Source organism: Microtus oregoni, unplaced genomic scaffold (genome assembly GCF_018167655.1).
Source record: "Microtus oregoni isolate MIOR12 unplaced genomic scaffold, Mior012 000092F_000, whole genome shotgun sequence".
NCBI classification, from domain to species: domain Eukaryota; kingdom Metazoa; phylum Chordata; class Mammalia; order Rodentia; family Cricetidae; genus Microtus; species Microtus oregoni.
The window spans coordinates 630,820-654,658 of NW_024544601.1; the positions used below are offsets into that span (position 1 = coordinate 630,820).

Here is a 23,839-nt window from a genome sequence, read left to right on the forward strand (position 1 = left end):
GTGGCTGAGAGGAACAAAAGCATTCAGAAAAAAGTGTCGGAACCAGTAGTGGGAATTTCCTCTGGGCCCAGGTATGACGCAGATCATCAGGTATTTCACAACCAAGAGCTTGAGGACAGGCTTCTGGATGATCACTAGGTTTGGGACAGTCCTCTTCTTGTATACATGTGCAAGGTGTAGACATGAAGCAGTCAGCTCTGAGCAAGTAAGAAGAGGGATCGGACTCTATTTTGGATCATACCATTGTATGTTGAAGTAAAGTAAAGCCAGCCTTGTTTAGATGATGTGTACATCATCATTAAAGGACCCCCTTTTATGTTTTAAGCCTTGCTTTTGATCTCTATCACTGAACAAAGAAACATTACCAATAGTCTTGAGAGAACATACTCAGCTGGAGTCACTAGAGGAGCAGACTGGACTTGCACTCCTAGGTCACCCAGCCTTGGAAGGTAGAAACTTGTCTTTCTCCCCCTTGTATTCATGGGAGTTGGAGACCCTTGTAGATGTGAGGCATGTTGCCGGTCTCCAGGACTTATCACCCATAGGAATCAAGGAATTTAGAATTCATTCTGATGTCAGTCAGGAATGTTGAAGAGGCCATACCCTGTGTGTGTGTGTGTGTGTGTGTGTGTGTGTGTGTGTGTGTCTGGACATAACTGAATTTAGTAGGATCTGATTCACATATCTGTACACAGGATGTGAGATTATTTCCAAAGAGGGGGACCCTCAGAATGTGGGGAGTAGGGTGAAGAGATAGCAGGATGAAAGGTGGCAGCCAGGAAAGAGGCAATAGAGCTAGGCACAACTGAATATGGTATGTCCTTACTCAAAAGTGGATATTAGCCATAAACAGAGGACATTGAGCCTATAGTTTATGATCCTAGAAAAGCTGAGTAATAAGGTGAACCCAAAGAAATACATATGTAGATCCACCTGGAAATTGGAAACAGACTAGATCACCTGACAAAATTTGATAGCATCGGGATGGGGTGTAGAAGGAAGGGGAGTAGGGAAAGAGGAGGGAAGAAGCGGGGGGTTGAGGAGAACTTGAGGGAACGGGATAGTCGAGATGGGGGAAGGACAGATATGAGAGCAAGGAAAGGGATATTTTGATTGAGGGAGCCATTATTGGGTTAGCAAGAAACCTGGCTCTAAAAAAATTCCCATGAATTCCTAAGGATGACCCCAGCTATGACCCTAAGGAGTAGAGGCGAGGGTGCCTGAACTGGCCTTGCCAGGTAATCAGACTGATGATTATCTTAAATATCACTGCAGAACCTTTGTCCAACAGCAGTTGGCACTAGAGGCAGAGACCCACATCAGAGCACTGGACTGAGCTTCTAAGGTCCAGTGGAAGAGTAGAAGGAATGAGAATATGAGCAAAGAGGTCAAGACCACAAAGACTTCATCCACTGAAACAGTTTACCTAAGCTAATGGGAACTCACCAACTTCAGTTGGATGGGAAGCACAAGCATAGGACCAAACTAGTCCCTCTGAATATGGTTGACAGTTGGAGCAGACTGAGGGGCCACTGACAGCGGCACTGGGATTTGTCTTTACTACATGTACCGGCTTTTTGGGATCCTATTCTCTTTGGATGTGTACCTTGTTCAGCCTAGATGTAGTAGGGAAAGCCTTGGACCTTCCACAAAACAAAGTGCCTTAATCTATTTTAGGATTAGAGGGGGGTGGGGTAGGGAGGTGTGGGGAAGGAATGGGAGGATGGGAGAGAGTGGGAATTTGGATTGGTATTTTTAACTAAATAAAAAATATAATTGACATAAGAAATTGTGCATATTTCTGGTAAAACAGTAGAATTTTAATCTATGCATATACTTCTTTTGCTGTGTTCTATGTGTGAGGAGGTCCTCTGTGACCACCATGGCCAGCAGTGAGGTAAGAAGGAAGTCTGGTTCAACAGGACTCATCAGCCAGTGCTGGTTCAAACTTTGAGAGTCTGACCCTGGGCAGTGTACTTTAAACATATTCAAACACTGCACAAATTTGGAAAAAGTTTTCTGGTGTTACTTAACTTGATCTCGTGTTTAGGACACGATTATATTGAAACACTTTTCTAAGTGCGTGTGACCTCCTCCAAAAAGATTGACAGAGAAACGATAGCATGAGCGAGATACACAAAAGAGTCTGGGGAAGCCAGGTATGGCCTGGTCTTACACATGGCACCAGAACCATAAACCAGATCCATTCCCAGAGTCTTCTGGGCATAAAAAGGTTGTACATCTCTTTCTTTTAAGAGACATCACAGATGCCACCGCATCCCGAGTCAGAGGAGGGAGAGATCAGTGAGAAAATGAAGGCCTTGGCTGCTGAGGTGGAGACCACAGTGTTTTCCAGGGGAGCTGGTCGGTGGCCCTGAGGCCCAGGCAAAGACTCCGGAGCCCCTGGCAGCCCCGGCACTGCCTCCTGTGCTCTTCTCCGGGGTCTTCATGGACCTGTCTAAAAAGAGACCATGAACGCATGGTGCAATAGCTCTACTTTTGGTGGGAAAAATATACAGCCATTCTGGTGGAGCAGTTTGGGCCCCATGGGATCCCTGTGACAGTATTTCCCAAAGGGAATGTAAGGATAAACCGAACGCCAAGCAGCTCCAAAGTAACCCATTCCAAGAATGGATAGAAGTCTATCAGGAAGTGAACTGTGCTGTTCCTGATAACCTTCCTCCAGTCCTTCCTCCTGAGCGCCTGTGGACTTCTAAGCCACCTCCTCTCTTCCACGAAGGAGCACCTTATCCGCCCACCTTGTTTTTCAGGGACACATATAACCAATTAATACCTCAGCCACCTCCTCAGAAAATTAAGCGACTCAAATGTAAAATGTACAGGGAAGAACCCATTTCAATAATGTATGTGATTAACCTACAGCCCAGGCAAGTCCTGTGTGATAAGTGTAAAACCAGTGTTGTTGCAGAAAAGGAAATTAGGAAAGGTAGCAGTGACTCTTCTAGGTATGAAGATAAAAAATGGAGAAATGACAGTGTAGCTACCGTGAACAGGAAACTGAAAACTGACCATAAAGTGGATGGGAAAAACCAAAATGAAAGCCAGAGAAGAAACGCTGTGGTGAGGGTTTCCAGTATTGCTCACAGCTCAGGCAAACACGTCAAAAGCTCAGTTAAGTACCAAGAAAGTGCTCCAGAGCAAGAACATGGATCACGCAAAAGCTCGGGAAGTATTGAAAATTGCCAAGAAAAGGCTCAGAAGAAGCAGAGTGAAACCTCTACTTCCAAAAAACAGCCACCCGAAAGTCCATTTCACACGGCGCTATCAGAATCCTAGCTCAGGTTCCCTCCCACCTCGAGTGCGTTTAAAACCACAAAGGTACAGGAATGAAGAAAATGACTCTTCTCTGAAGACAGGACTGGAGTAAATTCCGAGTGGCAAGCTGGCCCCTAAGCCACAGTCTCGCTGTACTTCCAACCGCTCAGCAGCACAAAGACATTAACAGACTGCTGGTTTCCTGGATGTGTGCCACTTTGACAGAGCAAGAGCGTCAGGACTGGCTAAGATGGGAGTTTGAAGCTGCACTAAGAAGGAAATGTTAAAGCAGTGGCTAAACCAGTCGTCTGTACAGGGCACTGGCAGAGTAGACTGAATGGAAGAAAAGGTATTAGGGAATTTTTATATGTATAAAAGAAACAAACTGCTGCAATAACTTATGCATGAGGTGAGAAGAAAAGTGGTGTGAACACGTGCAGGATGCACTCAGTGTGATGCGGAAGAACCACTGACAGTAGCTTCTTTTGAATGTGAACAGTGGTTTGAACAGGCCTACCAGGCATGGGATGGTTTGGTTTGCAGACTTAACCTTTGTGCTTTCTCCAAGGATTGTGTTTCTCAGTTCCGAAGTGAGCAGAGGTGTGTTTAAATGGCGCTCCTGTGAAACAGCAATGGTCACAAGTGCTAAGGCCGCTGTTTCCTTCAGGTGCCCGTAGAAACAAGAGGAAGATGATCTGACATCCTGCTGAAAGGATGGCTAAGTGCCCCGTCCCACCCACAAATAAAATGTGGATCTTCTCTTTCTTTTAATAAAACAGGGCTGTATTATCTTGAATATATGTTTTCTCGTTAGAGCATTTTAAGATGTATTTATTTGCCACTAGTATTTAACGTTTTGTGCACATTTTCATAACTACATTCTTACCTTTTCATATTTTGACTCCCAAGTGGATAGGCTAGTGTGGACCTTGGAATGAAATCGTACACTCCCAAGAACTAGCTCATAATTCTCCTGAGCTGGACAGGCTTTGATCATCGCCTCTCCCCTACTGAGTGTGTTGTTCAGAAAGGGTGACAGCATCAGTGTTGATCTGGACCTCTTTCCACAGCAGGAAGCCCCTACTTCTCAGTGCAGGAAGTTCTCGCAGGTGTCAGGGAAGATTTGGCCCTGAGGAACAAGTGGCAGAAACAGATCCTTGAAAACAGCCTAAACGTTTGGTGCATGGAAAATGAATTCTTAATAAAGACCACAGATTTTCCTTGTCTTTGCTTACGTACATACATGCCTTTAATCCCAGCACCCGGGAGACAGAGGCAGGCTGATCTCTGTGAGTTCGAGGCCAGCCTGGTCTACAAGAGCTAGTTCCAGGACAGGCTCCAAAAGCTACAGAGAAACCCTGTCTCGAAAATCCAACAAACAAACAAACAAAAAAATTGAGAACACATGAGAAAATCAGATGGACCTTTTAGTACTACATTTTAAAGCATTTTATATTTGATGGTGCTGTAATTTTAATAATAAAACTGAAGATTTTTAGTGGCAATACTAATTTATTTTTTAAACCAGAAAGATAACACCATATTGATTACTTACCACAAAAAGAAAAAAAAAGCCAAAAGAAAAGAAACTAACTCCAAAAACTCATTCAAAGAAACACAACAGATGAGCAAGCACTTGGCTCTAGAGTTCACTTTCTGTGTGGGTGAGATTACCCAACAGCCCATTGCTCAGGATTATTGCTCTGGGTGGGATTTTTAGATTGTTTAATATACCCGACTGTGATTTGCTATATAACTCAAGAAGAAAAACCGGGTAGTCTGGGGTCTAGTGAGCTTAATTCAGATCCTAACACACTGCAAGTGCTGGCAAGTTCTGACTGCATTTTACAAATGATCTCTTTGGATCTACATCATGACATCATCCTATCACATTTGCTCAGGAACTATAACAGCAGGGAGCTGTGGAGAAGACTTGAAGCACAGCTCCAGGCTCTGGGGTCAGTCTTGTCTTAGACCCCCAACACCAGCAGTAACTTTTATGCTCACTCAGGAACCATGTGTCTCCCAAGCCATGTGAAATATGCATGGATTGTATCAGGAAACCTTTACGCTTTAGAAATCTTTATTTGTAGACTGATGGAATTGACCAAAAAGTAATATTAAGAAGGCAAAAGCACTTGGAGAGATCTGGTTTTAACCTACATATTCTTCCCTCATGACACATCCTTAAAGGCATTTTATTACAAACTAGATTATAAAACAAACAAACAAACACTTGGTGGTACTTAAAATCTGGACCTACCATGTTACAACTTCATTTTTATTGCTTTAGTTGCTTAATATTTAAGCTCTTCTCCATGCTACCTTGTCTGTATTTCAAATCCTCACAGGCCTATTTCATTTGTAGACTTGAATGACACATTTGTTCTCACCTTCAGTCTGCTCAGAGTTAAATGTTAAAGAATCTTGTGTAATGTTATCCAATAAAGTCTTTGATTTTTTTATTTTAAAAAAGAGACATCACAGCACATTTAACATTTCAACTTTCCCCTGTGCTTATGTGTGAGCAGAAGTGTCTCTGTGCCCCCAATAGTTCTTGATTCTTTTCCTCTGAGATATAGTGTAGCTATTATGTGAAGCGGACAGAAAAACCTTGATCAGAAAGGTTACTCCTACTCCAAGCTCTTAGTAGTCCTGGGCTACAGTGTAATTCTATAGTGTCCTGCTCTATGTGTGTATTTTTGAGATGTGTTCTTAGGCAAAGTGGATGTGGTGATTCTCACAGGTGAAATGGTCTCCTCGATTTCAGTGTTAAGGTACAGGATAGATGGCTTGCCTGCACTGGAGGGGGGTGACTTTTCTAAGTTTAGTAAATTGTTGGGCTGTTAGTGGTCTAATTTAAAAAGTGCCAGAAAGAGGAGAGATGGAGTCTACAAGTCTATAGGACTCAGGTGGAGGAGTGTGGATGCCTTAATATGTGTGAATCTGGGGCTCTCCAAACTTAATTCATTGGGAAGTTTTGAGGAAACTGACATTAAGGGGTCTCTGGAGAAGCCAGGTATAGCCTAGCCCTTCCTCTGAAGATTGTAGCTTTACCCAAGAGCAGGTAGTTAAGAAAAGCTATTTGGAATTACCTCTGATTGAAGAAATCTCAAGGCATCTGGAAGATTTTGAAGCATGTGAAGATGAGAGAAGTATTGTTTACATTAGAAGTAGTGATAGAGAAGTCTCTTACATCTAAGAATGTGGTCCATAGAGACTCTGGTCCTTCCAAATGCCCACATTTAAGTTGCTCAGATTGTCCCTCAGAAAGAACACGCATTAGACTTGAAAGGATGAGAGAGTATTTATTTTTACTAGAACATGACCAAGTGCCTTGATTTGCTACCCCGCTGAAGGATCGACCAACCAGAGCAGTCAGTCTCCTCCAATTGCTCAGGAAAGTGGGTGCTGCAATGGAGGGAAAATGTGTGTGTACTAATACAAAGTTACATGACAGGAGGTACTTTGCAAAGCACATGTAGTTACTCAAGGTTCCTCCATAAGTAGCATCTTTGATTTCCCTGGCATTGACTACTCCAGAATCTGCTGATCTTTTGAAATACATGTTCCCATATTGCACATGTGCAATTGATATGTTGATGTGTGTGCATATGTGCATGAATGTATGTTCACCTGCATATGGAGACCAGAGACCTACTTTGGCTGTTTTTCTTATATGTTGAGACAGAGTCTCTCACTGAATCTTACACTCACATCCTACATGGACTGGCTGGCCCAAGAATGCTGGGAATCAGCCTCTCTCCCACAGCTTTCCTACATGCTAGCATTAAAGAGGTTTGCAACCATGGCAGCTTTTTTTCCATGTGTCTCCTGGAAATCCATAATGAGGTCTTCATCATTGAACAGAAATCCTTTCACTAACTGAGCTGTCTCTCCAGCCTCCCTGTTATCTCTGCATCAGCCTTCCAATCCTCTGGCACAAGTGCCACATTATAACACACTGTGTATTATTTTCATCAATTTTAAATTCCTTGAAGCAATAATTGAATTTTCCAACTTCTCAAGATACATGTTGATTCTTGCTATGGTCTGTGGGAGAGTTCATCTAGATTGCCAGAATATCAGAATCTAGAATAATCTAGGATCCAAGACTCTAGGCTTGTCTATGTCTGATCCTTTACGTTCAATCAGTCCCTGAGCATGTCTGCGAGGGATTATTCAGATGAAGTTACTAGATATGGGAAGTCTGCCTACTGTGAGCTGCACCACTGCATGGCCTGCATGCATGTGGCCTGGACAGAGAGAAGAAGCAGAAAGCCAGCTGAGCAATTACCATTCCCTCCTTCTTGATGAACATTACTCAAAACATGCGAGCAAACAACGAATGCTTGCTTTATCACTGGAATATTTGTCATTTTAGAGCTATGTGGTGATTTATCAATGTGTTTTATGTATGCTTCTCTAATGACAGTGATGAAGCTAAGCATGTTTTCATGGGCTTATTTTGTCATATGAGTATCTTTAATAAGCTCTTGGAATGTTTTTATTCCTTTTTTAAAATTTTGTTCTTTTTTTGAGTTTTAGAAGCCAAGATCAGGGTCTTATGCTTTCTGGGGAACTGATTTACTAGTGAGTGACACTCTCAAACTCTATCAGATCTTTGTCAGTTGCCCCTTTGAAGCTGAGCAAAGAGGATTGATCCTGAGTCGTTGAGATTTCATTAAGGAGCTACCACACTCGCTGCTCTTTGGTTTTGAGTTTTAAAGTAAGAGTCCTTGTATGTGAGGCTGCCTGGCCTGAAATTTGCTATGCAGACCAGGTTGGCCTCAAATTGATGCTGACCCCCTTGCATCTGCCTCTGTAATGCTGTGAATTACAGGTGAACACCGTCTCATGCTACCTCTATTTAATCTTTTTACGGGGACCACATGGTGTTAGTGCCTAAAGTATTAGATTAATGTGTTGGGCTTTATTTCATGCTCCACCCTATGTTTCTGATTCATATTGCTTTGACTATTCTACATGTTTTGAATTTAAATATGAACTTTAGAATCAGCTTCTCAGTTTCTACCAAGCATCTTGTTAGTATTCTCAATGATTTTCCATTGAATCTGTGGATAAATTTGGGCGAAGTCAACATCTTTAACAACCTCACGTGTGCTAAGCTTCAAACAAATCGTATCTCTCAATTTCCCAATATCTTACTTCATTTTACTTTTATTGCACATGTCCTTTTCATTATTTGTTACATGTGTATACCATTATACTGATGTTTGTGTGCAATGTTGGTTTCAGTATTCAATTGGTAACTGACTAAATACAGGAACATTTTGTTTTACTGTGCCAATGGTGGGTCCTAAAGTAGAGTGAGAGTTATATCTGATGCATTTCACAGAGGTAGGAGCACTATATTGTAGCAAAAATAATAAAAACTCAGAACACGTATTGGGGTTTAAGATAAAAGATCAGAGAAGCAAAGCAGCCAAGCCACTAGACAGCTCTTATCTCTGTGAAATCCTCAGACTGAAAAGAGAGTGAGTTCCTGTCTCATCTCACCTTATATTACTCTCCAGTGCTGGTATTAAAGACATGCACCACCACTGCCTGGCCTCTATGGCTAGCTAGTATGGCTGCTCAGATTGAAGGTCTGTGCCACCACTGCCTGGCTTGAATGGCTGACTAGCATGGCTGGTTTGCCCTCTGATGTTTGGGCAAGCTTTATTTATTAAAACAAAAATAATATACCACTATATTTCCCATTTTGTCTAAACTAAAAAGAAGGCTATAACTAATATAAGAAAAACATATACAATAAGTACAATAACCATATACAATACATACAGACAAAAATACATCAACAATATCTATTCCATTTGCATTTGACAAATTCAGAGAAAATATTCCATATCTATCCTATCTTGGGAATTCCAAAAGGTTGTACCTAATCCACTTTCTATTCTAATTTGCATTATCAAATTATCTTTTAATGTCTCCCAAACATTTACACATTACACCTCTTTAGTGAGTTGCTTTTCTGTGTTTGATGAACAAGGAAAACTAGAACTATAACTATCTAGTCTTTGATTACCTCAGAGGCCCAAAAAGGAAATAATGTTAATTGACTAGGCATGAAGTGCAAGCAAGTAACTTCCAAAAAATATGCGTGATGATAGAAACAGCTGGCTGCCTGGACAGTCACCCAAATTTCCTCTGCAATGCTGGGGCATCCATCTTCAGTCTTGTGATGGTCACATGCTGATTCACACCCTGCCCACAGCCGAGAGTTGTCTCACTGTGCGCCTCGTGGCCAATTTCGTGAGTTTTCACAGTTTTAGCTATGGGTAGCAAGCAATCCATGTCTGTCTTCCTTGTAACCACAGGCCTTAATGTCTTTCTTCTTCAGCTTGTACCCTTACTCCAGCTGTGTTTACCAGCTCCCCTTTTATGGGAGCTTTCTAACTACTGTCAACACACAGGCAAATGGACCCTGCCACCACTACTGCTGCCAACAAGATTGGTCGGATTCATGAGGCGGCTTTTTCAATTCCAGCTTTTGTTCCCCTCTGCAGCTTTGTGGATCCCTCACCCCTTATTCTCAAAGGGGTGAGAAGAAATTTCCTAGCAGAATGTTTTCCCAGGAAGATAGTGGTCTTCCCCTCTCCCACCAGGGAGATTCCGAACACAAGATCACTTAGCTCAGCCCAGCCAGCCACCTGGTACAGGCTGATAAAGATGGCCTAACTCAAGAACAGTGGCCTTGCTCTAAGAATAAGGAAAATGCTGACTTAACAGAATGGGAGGGAGCAAAAGTGCTTGTACCCATGCTAAAGCAGCTTCAAAGATTCTCTTTGTAGTTATGCCTTTAAAGCTTACCCCACAGAAGAGATACAACTCCTCTCTCTACCTCGCTGTAATAGGCATGGAGATGAGTTCCAAACATGTTTGTATTATGCTGATTAAACCTTGCTTATTACAGTCTGGGCCTCTCTGGTGGTCTCTATCTGGGGGTTGTAATCTGGGCACAACAGCTTGTAGCATGGAGGCTCAGCCACAGGACAGATCATGCCTCTACGTCTCTCTTATTATTAACCTTAAATTCCCTGCAGCTCAAATTTGTGGCTTTTCCATACAACATGTGACCGCTGCCATTTTGACTGAGGTCAGGTGACTTTATCATCATCTTAATTGAGGCTAAGTGACTTCACCACCATCTTAACTGAGTGACTTTTCCATACAACATGCTACTGCTGCCATTTTGACTGAGGTCAGGTGACTTCACCACCATCTTAAATGAGAGACAGGGCAGGTATCCAAATCCTGCCATCTTTATACTCTTCCTGGTCCCCCAGTTTACTTATGTTTTTGTCTCTAAATTCCTCCTGTTGACTCTGTTGTATGTGTGTTTTGTGCGATGGCATGCCTTTGGTAGGGCCCACCAAATCGTCCACTTAACCCAATTCCTGTTCACTCTGTGTGTGTGTTCATACATAAAATGTAAATGTACCTATGTTTACTGTTAAATGTTATAATTGTCTGTTCATTGCATCTCACTTCATACTACAAAAACAAGTCTCATGTTTTAAAATGGTATGTGCTTATAAGTCTCTCACAAAAATACTTTACATTTAATCCAACCCTCATTTCAAATATATTAAGATGTTGTCTACTATTGTCAGTTCTGCCGTTAAGCTTCTATTGCAAGCAGTATTTTCTTCTTTCTGTCTTTTTACTAATGTAAATCTTACCTGTTAAGAGCCAGTATAGTCAAGCTCAGAGCCAGCTTTCTATACTGTAGCTGTACCTGATAAACAGCCCTCAACTACTCAGAATTTTAGGGAATATGACATTTAAATATTTTTATACATTTTTATTGATATTTATTGAGCTCTACATTTTTCTCTGCTCCCTTGCCTGCCTCTCCCCTTTCCCCTTCAATCCTCTCCAAGGTTGCCCTGTTCCCAATTTACTCAGGAGATCTTGTCTTTTTCTATTTTCTACTTCCCATGTAGATTAGATCTATGTAAGTCTCTCTTAGTGTGTCTGTTTTGTTGTCTATTTTCTCTGGAATTGTGGTTTTTAGGCTGGCTTTCTTTGCTTTATGTTTAAAAACCACCTATGAGTGAGTACATGTGATAATTGTCTTTCTGTGTCTGGGTTACCTCACTCAAAATAATGTTTTATAGCTCTATCGGTTTTCCTGCAAAATTCAAGCTGTCATTATTTTTTTCTGCTGTGTAGTACTCCATTGTGTAAATGTACCACATTTTTCTTATCCATTTTTTGGTCAAGGGGCATTTAGGTTGTTTCCAGGTTCTGGCTATGACAAAGCTGCTGTGAACATAGTTGAGCACATGTCCTTGTGGCACGATGGAGCATCCTTTAGATATATACCCAAAGTGGTTTTATTGGGTCTTGAGGAAGGTTGTTTCCAAATTTGTTGAGAAATCGCCACACTGACATCTGAAGGAGTTGTACCAGCTTGCTTTCCCACTAGCAATGCAGGAGTGTTCCCTTTTCCACATAACCTCTCCACTAGGCCTCCCACCAATCAGCTTTCACCTATCAGCTCCCAGACTAATCTTTTCTCCACCAATCAACCCCAGATTAATTCTTCCTCTCTCAAATTCCCCTAACTCCACTTAAAAGAAGCTTGTGGCCTTCCTTGGGTGTCACCAAGACCCACCCTCATGTTGAAAATAATAAAGAAATATTTTTATTGCACACATGGCTGTTGGTCTACTTTAGGGGATTCTCTCAGAGCCTAACAATTCTGGATATCATTTTTTTTGTTTTGTTTTTTGAACCAGAGTTCCTCTGTATAACAGCTCTAGGTGTCCTGGAACTCACTCTGTAGAGCAGGCTGGCCTTGAACTCACAGAGATATGCCTACCTCTTCCTCCCATGTGCTGGGGGTAAAGGCCTGTGCCACTATCATCTGACATCTAAACATCAATTTTAAAAATTCATGAGATCCACATTCATTTTTTTTCAACATGAAAGTATTTCTTTTCTTTTATAAAACAGTGGCTCAGAGGGCCTCTATCTTCCTGTAAAGCAGAGGGTGACATTCAACATTTGAAATTCCTGCCTCCATCTGTATGGTGCTGATTTCTGGTGTGTATCACTATCCTAGTTTATTGCTATGGTTGGGATGCATTCCAGGGTTTTCTCAATACTAGGCAAGCACTATAACAATTAGACCACACTCACAGTGTAGGGTAAAAGGGCCAAAGAAAGAATACCTCAACCCCCTCTTGACTCCAAGACCAGAACCAAAGGAAAATCGCTCTGACCTTGAATTGACACTGATACCAGGGCCAAGGAAAAAACTCTCTGACCCTGATTTGACCTCAAACCCAGATCAGGGCCAAGCAACAGAATCCCACAGTCACTAAGTTTGACCCAAGTTAAGGCCACAAAAAATCCCACCAATTCCAGGCTACCCTAGAAAGCTCCACCCCTCTCCCCACACTCCAAGATACTCTATATAAAAGCTGCCTTCTCTTTAGTTCCTTGTTGCTTCTCACCTGACCAGAGGCAGCCACCCTCCTGTTTTTTCTCCCTGCCAGGAAATCTCATCTGTGAGGTTTGTTGTTAGTGTGACTTTGTGGTATTCCTTGGCTCCTCATGGCCAGGAAAATTTCCCTTCAGAGCTGTAACACTTACATTGTGGAGACCCCCCCCCCCCATAACAGAGCTGTAACACTGCTATTGGGGCACCTTTCCCTTCAGAGCTGCTCAGCATCACGCCTGCCCTGGGCATTCTCCCACAAGGCCTCCCAACACTTGCATTCTGACAACCATTCTCCGTGCAGGATAGACCAGAAAGTCTCTGCTCTGTGAAATAGTCACCCCTGACTGGAAATGACAGGGCTTTCTCTGCTGACCCCTGCCACTGTGGTCTCCTTCAGGAAATGACAGGGCTTTCTCTGCTGACCCCTGCCACTGTGGTCTCCTTCAGGAAATGACAGGGCTTTCTCTGCTGACCCCTGCCACTGTGGTCTCCTTCAGGATGGTGTCTTTACGTGGGAACTGCCTGCTCCTCAATGCCAGCCCAGAGGATCCCTCAGAAGCAACTGACTCTACGAACTGGGAGCTTCCTGTGATGCACGTTCAGAGGTTTAGAGGGTTAAGGGTGAGGTGGAGGGCAGTGACAGTACAACTGAAGATCAAATGCAGTGAGCGGATCCCTGGGAAAGTACTCAATATCGTGATTGCACCATTTAATCAGGGTTTACTTCTGAGTGTGTTGACACACGCATATGCTCTCAGGTCTCCATGGTCACGACACTTAGACCTTTACACAAGATAGAAAGAGACAGTCTCAGAACGAGAAGCCAAATAAGAAATAACAGGGGGAAAAGAGGGGTCTGGAGAGACCTTTTGATATTTAATGGAACTTGCTGTTGTTTCAGAGGACCTGAGTTCGGTTCCCAGCATCCATATTGGAGTGCTCACTGACACCTGTAGCTCCAGCTGTAGGGAATCTGACAAAATCCTCTGCCCTCCCCCAGGCGTGCACATGAATATGACATAAGTATATACATACTACACATGAATAGATTTAAATATACATTAAAAAGTTAAAGCGTAGTGTTCCCAACATCAGGAATGTTTTCTCTCAGCTAATTGCACATAGACTCTCTCCAGTAAACCTGGGGAAGCTGAGTGAATGGTAGCCCAGGGTTAGTGACCAGCAACAACTCCTGTTGCAAGCAGAGTTGGTTCATGTGCTCCCTTGCCCAATGCCATGTGAGTCTTCTCACCAGCACTCCCTGTCATACCACACCTGGCACCACATTCTCTGATAAAGATCACTGTGTCTCTTTTCTTTCTTCTCCATCCCCAAAATTCATCAGCACACACCATCATGGCACAGTACTGTCTCCCCTCTAGTCATAAATTTACCATCCACCTAGTGCACAAGCTTCTGTGTGGGGCCTCATATTTCATAGAATTTATGCCTTTCATAGGACTTGCGGATCCATCCATTGCTTTTCTTCTTCAAACTGACCTTAAACTGCACCCCTAATTACATGCACATCTTTTGTGCTTGCACAAATGTCAGTCTAGCAGAATATAAAGACAAGCATCGTTGTCCTGGAAACATGCTTTATTTAGGTCATTCCTTGTACGTTGCTAGGTTTCTTTTCATTTGTGTAGAAATGTATTGGTCAAGGTTTTCTACAGGAACAGATCTTACATAATAAATCTCTCTAAATAAATAGAAAAGGGCATTATTAGAGCAACTTACAGGCTGGTGGTCTAGCTATTCTAACAATGACTGCCTACCTATAGAAAAGGTCTTGGAATCCAGTATTTGTTCAGTGCATGAGGCTGGATATCTCAGCTGCTCTGTAGTATCAACTAAAATCCCAAAGTGTTGTGGGAACTCCTTCAGCCAATAGCCTTTTAGATACTGGCCCATTTTGGGTATGATGTGAGATACGCTAAGCACAGATGAAAAGTGTGTATGGTCCCTTTAATGCTGGATTCAGGTCCCAGCTTCCAGCACACACCAATGAACTGGAACTTTATCCTTACTGTGAGTTTTATCCCCCCCAAAATCAACCTTTGTTATACTTCATTCTGGGCTATTGTGGACTTCTTTAATATGCTTCCATTTTGCCACCCCATGTTGGGCACCATTTTGCAATCAGAGACTGCACTTACATTTCTGGTCACCCAGATATAAGTAATCACACAATAGTATAGTAATTACAGTATGGTTTGACCAACACCTCAGCTTATTCCTATCTAGCTCTTTTATCTTAAATTGACCCACTTCTGTTAATCTGTATATCATCATGATGCTGTGGCTTACTGGTAAGTTTCTGTTGTCTCCCTCCTTCAGCAGCTACAGGCACGTCCTTCATTCCACCTACTTTCTCTCTATATCTCTGTTCAGATTTCCCACATGGCTTTACTCTGCTAATTCATTGGCCAAAACAGTGTTATTCATGGACCAATAAAAGCAGCATATATACAGTAGGTCATGACACATTACCAAAGACATAGGCTGTAATAGTAGATGGGGAATAGTAGTTGCACGCTAGGGGAGAGAAAGCAGGCAAAGAGAGCAAGCTTTCTCCATCCATGTCCTTTTATAAGCTTCCAGAGAAGATGTGGCCCATATTAAAGCTGTATCTTTCTACCTCATAGGATCTGAATTAAAGGTGTATCTTCCTACATCTTAGATCTGGAATAAAAGTAGATCTTCCTACATCAAATTAAGCAAAATTCCCTCCCATGTGTTCCCTCCATTTTGGGATTTTAGTTAATTCGAGATGGAGTCAGGTTGACAACCAAAATAGCCATCACAATCCACCCCTCTTCAACTGACACCTAATCATATCTCCTTATGTCATGTTTAGTCTCCAAATGAAAATGATAACCAGGTCATAATAATGCCTCAACATGGTAGAGTTATCTCATGTATAATATCAAATGTGTTGTGTATTTAACCAGGTCATAATTACAACTAACATTAGATAACTATCTATCTTACAGCCATAAACGCATAATAAATTTAGAATAGGTGGCAATGTCTCTTCAGTGACAAATTGATAACCATTGATATTCTCTTAATTGGTGATACATCACATGATAAAGACATTGAGAAAAACCCTGCAACTATCTGTAAGAACACATTCTTAACAAAATACGACAGAAAATAGTCATGTCAATTATATTCCTCATTTCTGTAATTGGTCACATGACCTTAGCTGGAATTTATAAAGGCCTTTCTATGCTACCCATTCTGTAATTTCTCCACCCTCAGCAAGAACCTCAGTAGGCCTTGGCTCTTTTCCTGGAGGAGTGACCCATACCTTCAGTTTTGAAAGGTCTGTGCCATTTGTCATCCTGCCTGGATGAGGCCACTCTAGTTTGCCATTGACCTTAATGACAGGACACGGTAGCACCAAGAGATGCCCTAAAGGATCTCCTGCACTCCAGACATAATCCTTCTTACCTCCATTGTGGAGAAGCAATTCAATTTTCCCAGGGTAATCTGCATCAATCACCCCTCCTAACACTGTTATTCCTTTCTTAGCCTGTTGTTTTAAGGGCATCAGAAGCCCAAAGTGCCCGGGGGGGGGGGTCTGAGCTTCCAGATCAATGGAATGTTTATTGTAGCTCCTGGCAGAAGTGCTCCCCATATGGAACCAAAACTTCTAGGCCAACAGAACTTAAAACTGCAGAAACAGGCAGCAAACATTTTCCTAACTGGTCTGTAGGGGTGATAGTGAGTGGAACTATTCCCTTTGCCACACATTGATTCCTGAACCCATGGATCTAGGCTATGGGAGAAACTTTGGCATCTATTAGATGTTGATTCAAAGCATATACCACATTCTGGAGAACCCTGCCCCAGGCCTCCAAGCTGCTGCCACTTTATTGGCACTGTAATTGTGTCCTCAAAAGGCCACTCCATCTTTCTATCAGACCAGTTGCTCAGGATTGATGGAGGAAGGTCATTGGTTAATTATAATAAAGAAACTGCCTTGTCCCATTTCATAGGTTAGAACATAGGTGGGTGGAGTAAACAGAACAGAACGCTGGGAGGAAGAGGACGTGAGGTCAGACTCCACAGCTCTCCTCTCGGGAGCAGACGCCTGAGAGAGATGCCATGCCCCGCTCCCGGGCAGACACACGCCATGAAGCAAGCTGCCAGGTTAGACATGCTGAACCTTTCCCGGTAAGACCGGTGCTCACCGATTATTAGAGATGGATTGATTGGGATAACAGAATTAGCCAGTAAGGGCTAGGGCTAAAGGGCCAAGCAGTGTTTAAAAGAATACAGTGTCCATGTAATTATTTCGGGGCATAAGCTAGCCGAGCAGGCAGCCGGGGTGCTAGGGACGCAGCCCCTCCGCCTCTATTACTACAGATTGGCGCTCAGACGTGCAGACAACTGTATCCACTGAAAGCCTGAAAAGCTTGGGAAAGAGTAAAGAATGTTTTCTTGATAGTGACAGTTTCTCGGATCTACTCTGCTTGCTAGAGGCAAGCAAGCGCCTCATCTAAGAGAGGCTTCCTGACTCAGCTTTAGCTGCAAAACCCAGCAGCTCATTAAGAGGTCCTGCCACAAAACACTTAAATGGTGTTGACGAAAAGCTGAACGCATGCTTTTCGGTTTTCAGCCGTAGCAGGAAAAAAGCTGTGCCATTTAAAAATGCCGGCTTTCTGGGCTGTCCTGCCAGGGCAAACTCTGACAATTATGCAGGCGGTTTGTGCAGTTTGCAAGCACAGGCTGCTGAAGCTCGCTTGCTGGCAGGGACCTTGAAATGCCATAGAGTTCCGGCAGTAAACGTGGCTACAGTCAGTACCTCAGCCATGAGGCTGGAAAGCTAAGGAATGGGCTACATCTAGCCAGCAAAGCCACGCCTTTAATCCTACTGAGATTGCTTGGTAAATTAAAGACTCATGTGTTCAGAAAAAGAGAGATATACAGTAAAGAGAGATTCAAAAACAAAGAAAATTTTTAAATGGTTTACAGTGTGTTAAAAATATATGCAGACTAAAAGTTGAAGTTCTTAAAGTAAAAAACAAAAAAAAAGGAAGAGAGTTGTTGTGTGTGGTAGTACACACCTTTAATCCCAACACTTGGAAGGCAGAGGGAGATTGATCTCTGTGACTTCAAGGTGTGGTAGCACACGCCTTTAATCCCAGTGCCTAGAAGGCAGAGACAAACAGATCTCTGTGAGTTCAAGGTGTAGTAGTGTACACCTTTAATCCCGAATGCCTGGGAGGCAGAGACAGGCGGATCTCTGAGAGTTCAAAGACAGCCTGGTCGACAGAGTTACTTCAGGTCAAAGATACAGAGAACCTGTCTCAAAAAGCAAAGAGTTAAAGGTAAAAATAAACAAAATAGAGGTTAAAACAAAGCTGCACAAAGATGGAAAATACACAGAGACTTTTGATACTGTATGCTATTATGCTCTCTTTAAATTATTTAAATGCTGAGGAAGGAGCAACAGATGCTAAAAGATATTTATTTATAAATGCTGCTGAGCTAATCCAACATAGATATTTTGATGCCTTGAATTTGAAATTTGGATCTAAGGACATGATGCTTTGGAAAGGAGTTTCTTATTCTGTTTTCACAGAGGATGAGACGCTGTTCATTTCTTCTATTCCGATTTGGTATGATGGACCACGCCCTCCTGAAGGGTTGGTGTGAACACCTTCAGAAAATTGCTTCGCTCAACTGCCAACTGAGCACACAGGTTATACCATGAAAGACCTAATTAACGATGCCCCCATTCAGCAGGAAGCAGTTTGGAGAGAAAAAACTGCGCCCATGTTCCCAAATATGGTTTATAAACGTCCTTTTACATTTAAAGGGGGATATAATATAGATATGAATAATTTACATTAGTATAGATTTTGCTTTATTGATAGAGATTTAAGGTCAATTTTGTTATATATATATATAAGTGTTTCTGATTTTGATTAAGGTATTGTGATTGTGTAGTTCATTTAAATATGTACTGTATAATTAAGAAATGTAGGTTATTAATGGATAATCATCAATAATAGTTAAAGCTTGTAGTCATGTTAGTTAGATTTTCGAGATATATAGAGATATATTTTAGATAGACATTCTTCATGTCTTTCAAAGATTACAGAATAGGACATTTAATGTTTTAATAACTGAGGACTTTTCATGACAATGAGACACTCTGTTCCTGGAAGCACCAATCTACTTCAAGAGGAAGATGGGCATTGAAGAGGCACCTTATGGAGTTTGATAGCCATTTGGGCAAGAAACTGCTCTTGCCTGGACTATTGCATAAACTGGACACAGAGAACCCACAGAGAGAGGACTACTGAACTTGCCTAAGGTGAGATGATCTTTCGGGGTTCCTGATTCATGAAAGAGTCTGCGAGACATTCTGCAGGACACAGCAGATAGTGACTGAACTGACTTTGAATTTTCCTGCTTTATGGAAATGTCTACTGGATTCTATGGGCCTGAAGGCTGAAGGTTGATGCCCCAACGGTACAAAAGAACTTTGGGTGACTGTACAGGCAGCGAGATGTCTCTGTCATTTCTAGAATTTTGGACTTCTTGTTTACTTAGGTAATATTATATCCTTCTGGAGTCTTTGATGCTGTTGAAGAATAGATAGATAGTTATAGTTCTAGTTTTCCATTGTTATAAAAAAAGATAAAATAGATATAAATATTGTAACTGTAATTTTTTTTTTTTGGTTTTTTGAGACAGGGTTTTTCTGTAGCTTTGGTGCCTATCCTGGGACTAGTTCTTGTAGACCAGGCTGGCCTCGAACTCCCAGAGATCCGCCTGCCTCTGCCTCCCGAGTGCTGGGATTAAAGGCGTGCACCACCACCACCCGGCTGTAACTGTAATTTTTACTTGATAACTGTTTTGTTATATGTAATTTTGCTATGTTAAGTTAAAGCCTTCCTTTTTTTTGTTTTTTGTTTAAACAGAAAAAAGGGGAAATGATGGAGGAAGGTCATTGGTTAATTATAATAAAGAAACTGCCTTGGCCCATTTCATAGGTTGGAACATAGGTGGGTGGAATAAACAGAACAGAATGCTGGGAGGAAGAGGACGTGAGGTCAGACTCCACAGCTCTCCTCTCGGGAGCAGACGCCTGAGAGAGATGCCATGCCCCGCTCCCGGGCAGACACACGCCATGAAGCAAGCCGCCAGGTTAGACATGCTGAACCTTTCCCGGTAAGACCGGTGCTCACCGATTATTAGAGATGGATTGATCGGGATAACAGAATTAGCCAGTAAGGGCTAGGGCTAAAGGGCCAAGCAGTGTTTAAAAGAATACAGTGTCCGTGTAATTATTTCGGGGCATAAGCTAGCCGAGCAGGCAGCCGGAGTGCTGGGGACGCAGCCCCGCCGCCCCTATTACTACACAGGATGGTGGGGAACATGGTAAGGTCAATGGATTCCATGACTGTGTGCCTATTGTCACAGTTTTCTGTTGTGAAATGAGTTCCTTGGTCAGAAGGATCACTGTGTGGAATGCCAAATGGTTGATCAGGCATTCTGTAAGTTGACAGATGGTCGTTTTAGCAGAAGCAATATGTACAAGAATGGCATGTCTATAACCAGAATAAGTATTTGCTTCAGTAAGGACAGTGCTTTGTCATTTCCATGGAAGAAGTGGTTCAATGTGGTCAACCTGCCATCAAGTCACTGACTTGTCACCCCAGGGAATGGTGTCATATCTGGGTCTCTGCTGTTAGTAGATTTGGCATCAGCAGCAGCTGTAACCAGGTCAACCTTGGTGAGTAGAAATCCATGTTGTTTAGCCCATGCATAAGCATCATCTCTGCCACCATAGCCACTTTGTTCATGGGCCCATCAGGCAATGAGAGGAATGGCTGGGGATAGAGGCTGACTGTCCACAGAATGGGTTGTCCTGTCTACTTGATTACTGAACTCCTGCTCAGCTGAAGTCACCTTTGGATGAGCACTTACATGGGATGCAATTATCTTTCCAACCTTTACCCATTAAGAGAGATCTCTCCACATACTTCTTCCTCAGATGTCTTTCTTGCTAATTTTCCCAATTTTTGACGATCCAAACAACTCATTGTCTACAGCTCATGAATTAGCGGACAACTGTACATCTGGCCATTTCTCCTTCCAAACAAGCTGTATGACCATGTGCACCGCCCAAAGCTCTGCCTACTGTTAAGGTTTCCCTTCACCAGTATCTTTTAGTGTTGTCCCAGAAAAGGGTTGCAATGCTGCAGCTGTCCACTTGTAGGTGGTACCTGCATCAAGTGAAGAACCACCAGTGAACCAGGCCTCAGTCTTCTTTCCCTCACTCAACCAGTCATAGGACACACCCCAAGACGTTGTAGGTGCATACTTGTCAACAGGCAGCGTTGTAACAGGAGTAGAAACTATAGGCATGTGGGCAGTGTCTTTGTGTAACTTGCTTGTGCTTTCAGGACCTGCTCAGTCCTGATCACATAGGTACCACTTCCATTTGATGATAGACTGCTGCTGTGCACATCCTATTTTGTAACTTGGTGGGTCAGATAACAGCACATGATGAGTTCAGGTCACAGGGTAGTCTGGTTGTCAACTGCCAAACATTCAGTTTGGAAATGTTTATTTTAGCTTACAGCAAAAACTAAAAAGGCAGGATCCTGTAAGGAGAAACTGAAGTAGAGGGCATATGTGAATATTACTTCCTGGCTTGAGCTCCAGGGTCATGTTTCGTTACATTCATTGTACCTCCCAGGACCACCTTCCCACAAATGGCACTGCCCACCTTCCTATAGACCCTGTCACACCACTTACTATTAAAGAAGATGTCTCACAGACCTGCCCACAGGCCGATCCGTTGAAGGCATTTTCTGAGCTTCATTTTTCTTTTTCCTGAACACTTGGATTTGTTTCAAGTTGACAAAAATAAAAACCAGCCAATCAACCAATCAAGCAGTCAAGGAGTAAACAAAACAACTAGACATTATTTCTACTTACTGCACTTGGTTAACATTTCACCTTTCTCTACTCAACCCTCCACTGCCAAGTTCTCACTGACTAGTCTTTGAGTATTATTTTTAATGAAATCACTTTTCACTGTCCACACGTGGGTAGAAGTATGTAGTGTTTGTGCCTGCTGAAACCAACGTTTTTCTCTTTTGTCTTTAGTTCAAGACATACTCCAGGAAAACCTACTCAGAACAGGAGCTGGACTATTCTCAAAGAATCAAAGTCAATTTATGTAAGCTGATGGAATCCCTCTCATCCCAACCATGATGGCTCCCAGAAATAGGCAATCTAAGGCAAAGAAAAGCACACTCTGATTGCAGGTGCTAGGTGCAACTATTCCTCCATGCTGTCTTCATCAACATGATCTTAACATGTCATGTGCTTGGAGACAGTCAGGTTGTGAATATCAATGCCACACTGTTCCCAGTGATGCAAAGACAGTTAGCTCCTGTTTCAAGAGCTCTGGGGAAGACATTCGTAAACCAGAGAAGACATGTAAGGTGAGACATTCTGAGGATTGGTCAGGGTGAGTTCAGTGATCAAAAGTCTTTGTAAGGTTTCTCAGAAAGTGGAAATGTTAGTATTTGGGACAAGGAACTGAAGCTCCCTATGACAAGCAGATGTCTCCAGATCTCCCTCCACACACATATACACACTCAGAATGTCTTTCTCCAGCATCTGTAAAGACATCAGTTTGGTGACATATTGCCACACAAATTGGGTGGGTTTCAATCCCTTGTATATGAGGGAGGAGAACAGGTAACCAGTATTGAAGAACTATACCTCTCTCGTGTGGTTTTTCAAGACAGGGTTTCTCTATATAGCCCTGGCTGTCCTGGAACTTGCCCTGTAGACCAGGCTGGCCTCAAGCTCACAGAGACCTTCCTGCCTCTGCCTCCCTAGTGCTAGGATTAAGGCCATCACCACCCAGTACCTATAACTTTTTTGAGAAGAGGTTGTTGCTCATGGCTCCCACTTATTCCAATGATATCCTGTTACAGAGAAGTGAGTCTAGACAAAGTGGCACAAATGTCCCACAAAATGCCTGCCTGAATTTACTGTTTTTCTTCTCTAGGCCTTCCAGGATATTTCTCAACACTTCACTGAGGAAGAGTGGGCAAACCTGGCCATATGGCATAAATGTGCTAATGGGTTTATGAAAAGAAACTACATAATGACAGGCCTAAACTAAGTAGCAGGAATTTGTGGGTTCAGAGAGTCCCCTATTCCCTTTTAATGCTGGGGTTTCTTCTGAGCCTGTAGTTGGTCCCCCTCCGCTATGTTCCTTCTCTTCATGGGAAAATGTCCAGGGAGTTGTTGAGCATCCTGACCCTTTGTATCCCGTCCATGGCTGAAAGCAGAGATCAGCCAGCACAGTGCAAGTCTGTGTCCTGGGCTTTTATCTCCTGTAGGCCTTAGTTCCTGTGGGTATTATTAAATGGGGAAACATCCCAGAACTCCCTGTGTATCCATCTGCTCATGCTGCCTGGTGAGGGACTAACAGTTTGATTCTTTCCATGAATCTTAGTCAATATCCTGGTTTTCATGACTTGCAAGGAGCAGGCCATGGGATTCTTGATCAATGATTCTTATAATGGCCGTAGCCATAGCAGTGAAGCTGAGTGGGCAGAGCGGGTCTATGAAGGTCTTTCAGTCAAGATGCCTGGCTAAAGAGTAAGAAGCTTCTTTCTTTGGGTCAGGGCTGAGTGGACATGTATTATGTATTGTGGATAATAGGCAAATAGTAAACATGTAACACTTTCAGTTTATAGTCTACATTGTCCGGTGCCATGTCCTAAACACAGACAATCACACTCCACCCAGATAGATATGAGCAGATCCTGATACCTTTTCTTTGGATACTTCCCTTATCCTAAAGTCTTGTACTTTCAAGAAACTCATGTAATCAGGGTACAGGAAACAAGAGGTAGGTTCTCTCTGATGTAACACAGTTAATGAAAACCCAGAGACAGAAATTTGGATCCAATTGAAGTTCAGAAAAGTGAAACAGCTAGCCACTGGCTCTATCTCAATCCAAAATGACAATCCTGCCTACGGGAATCTCAGAATGAGACTGTGTGTGAGAGATGTCTCCCTGTGCCC

At 42.6% G+C, this 23,839-nt stretch overlaps 2 pseudogenes; both read left to right on the top strand.

The window, feature by feature from the left end:
• Positions 1–3,463, top strand: part of LOC121442551 — a 35,582-nt pseudogene extending 32,119 nt beyond the window's left edge.
• A 6,029-nt stretch (positions 3,464–9,492) lies between these two features.
• The window catches only part of LOC121442552, a 29,296-nt pseudogene continuing 14,949 nt past the window's right edge, over positions 9,493–23,839 (top strand).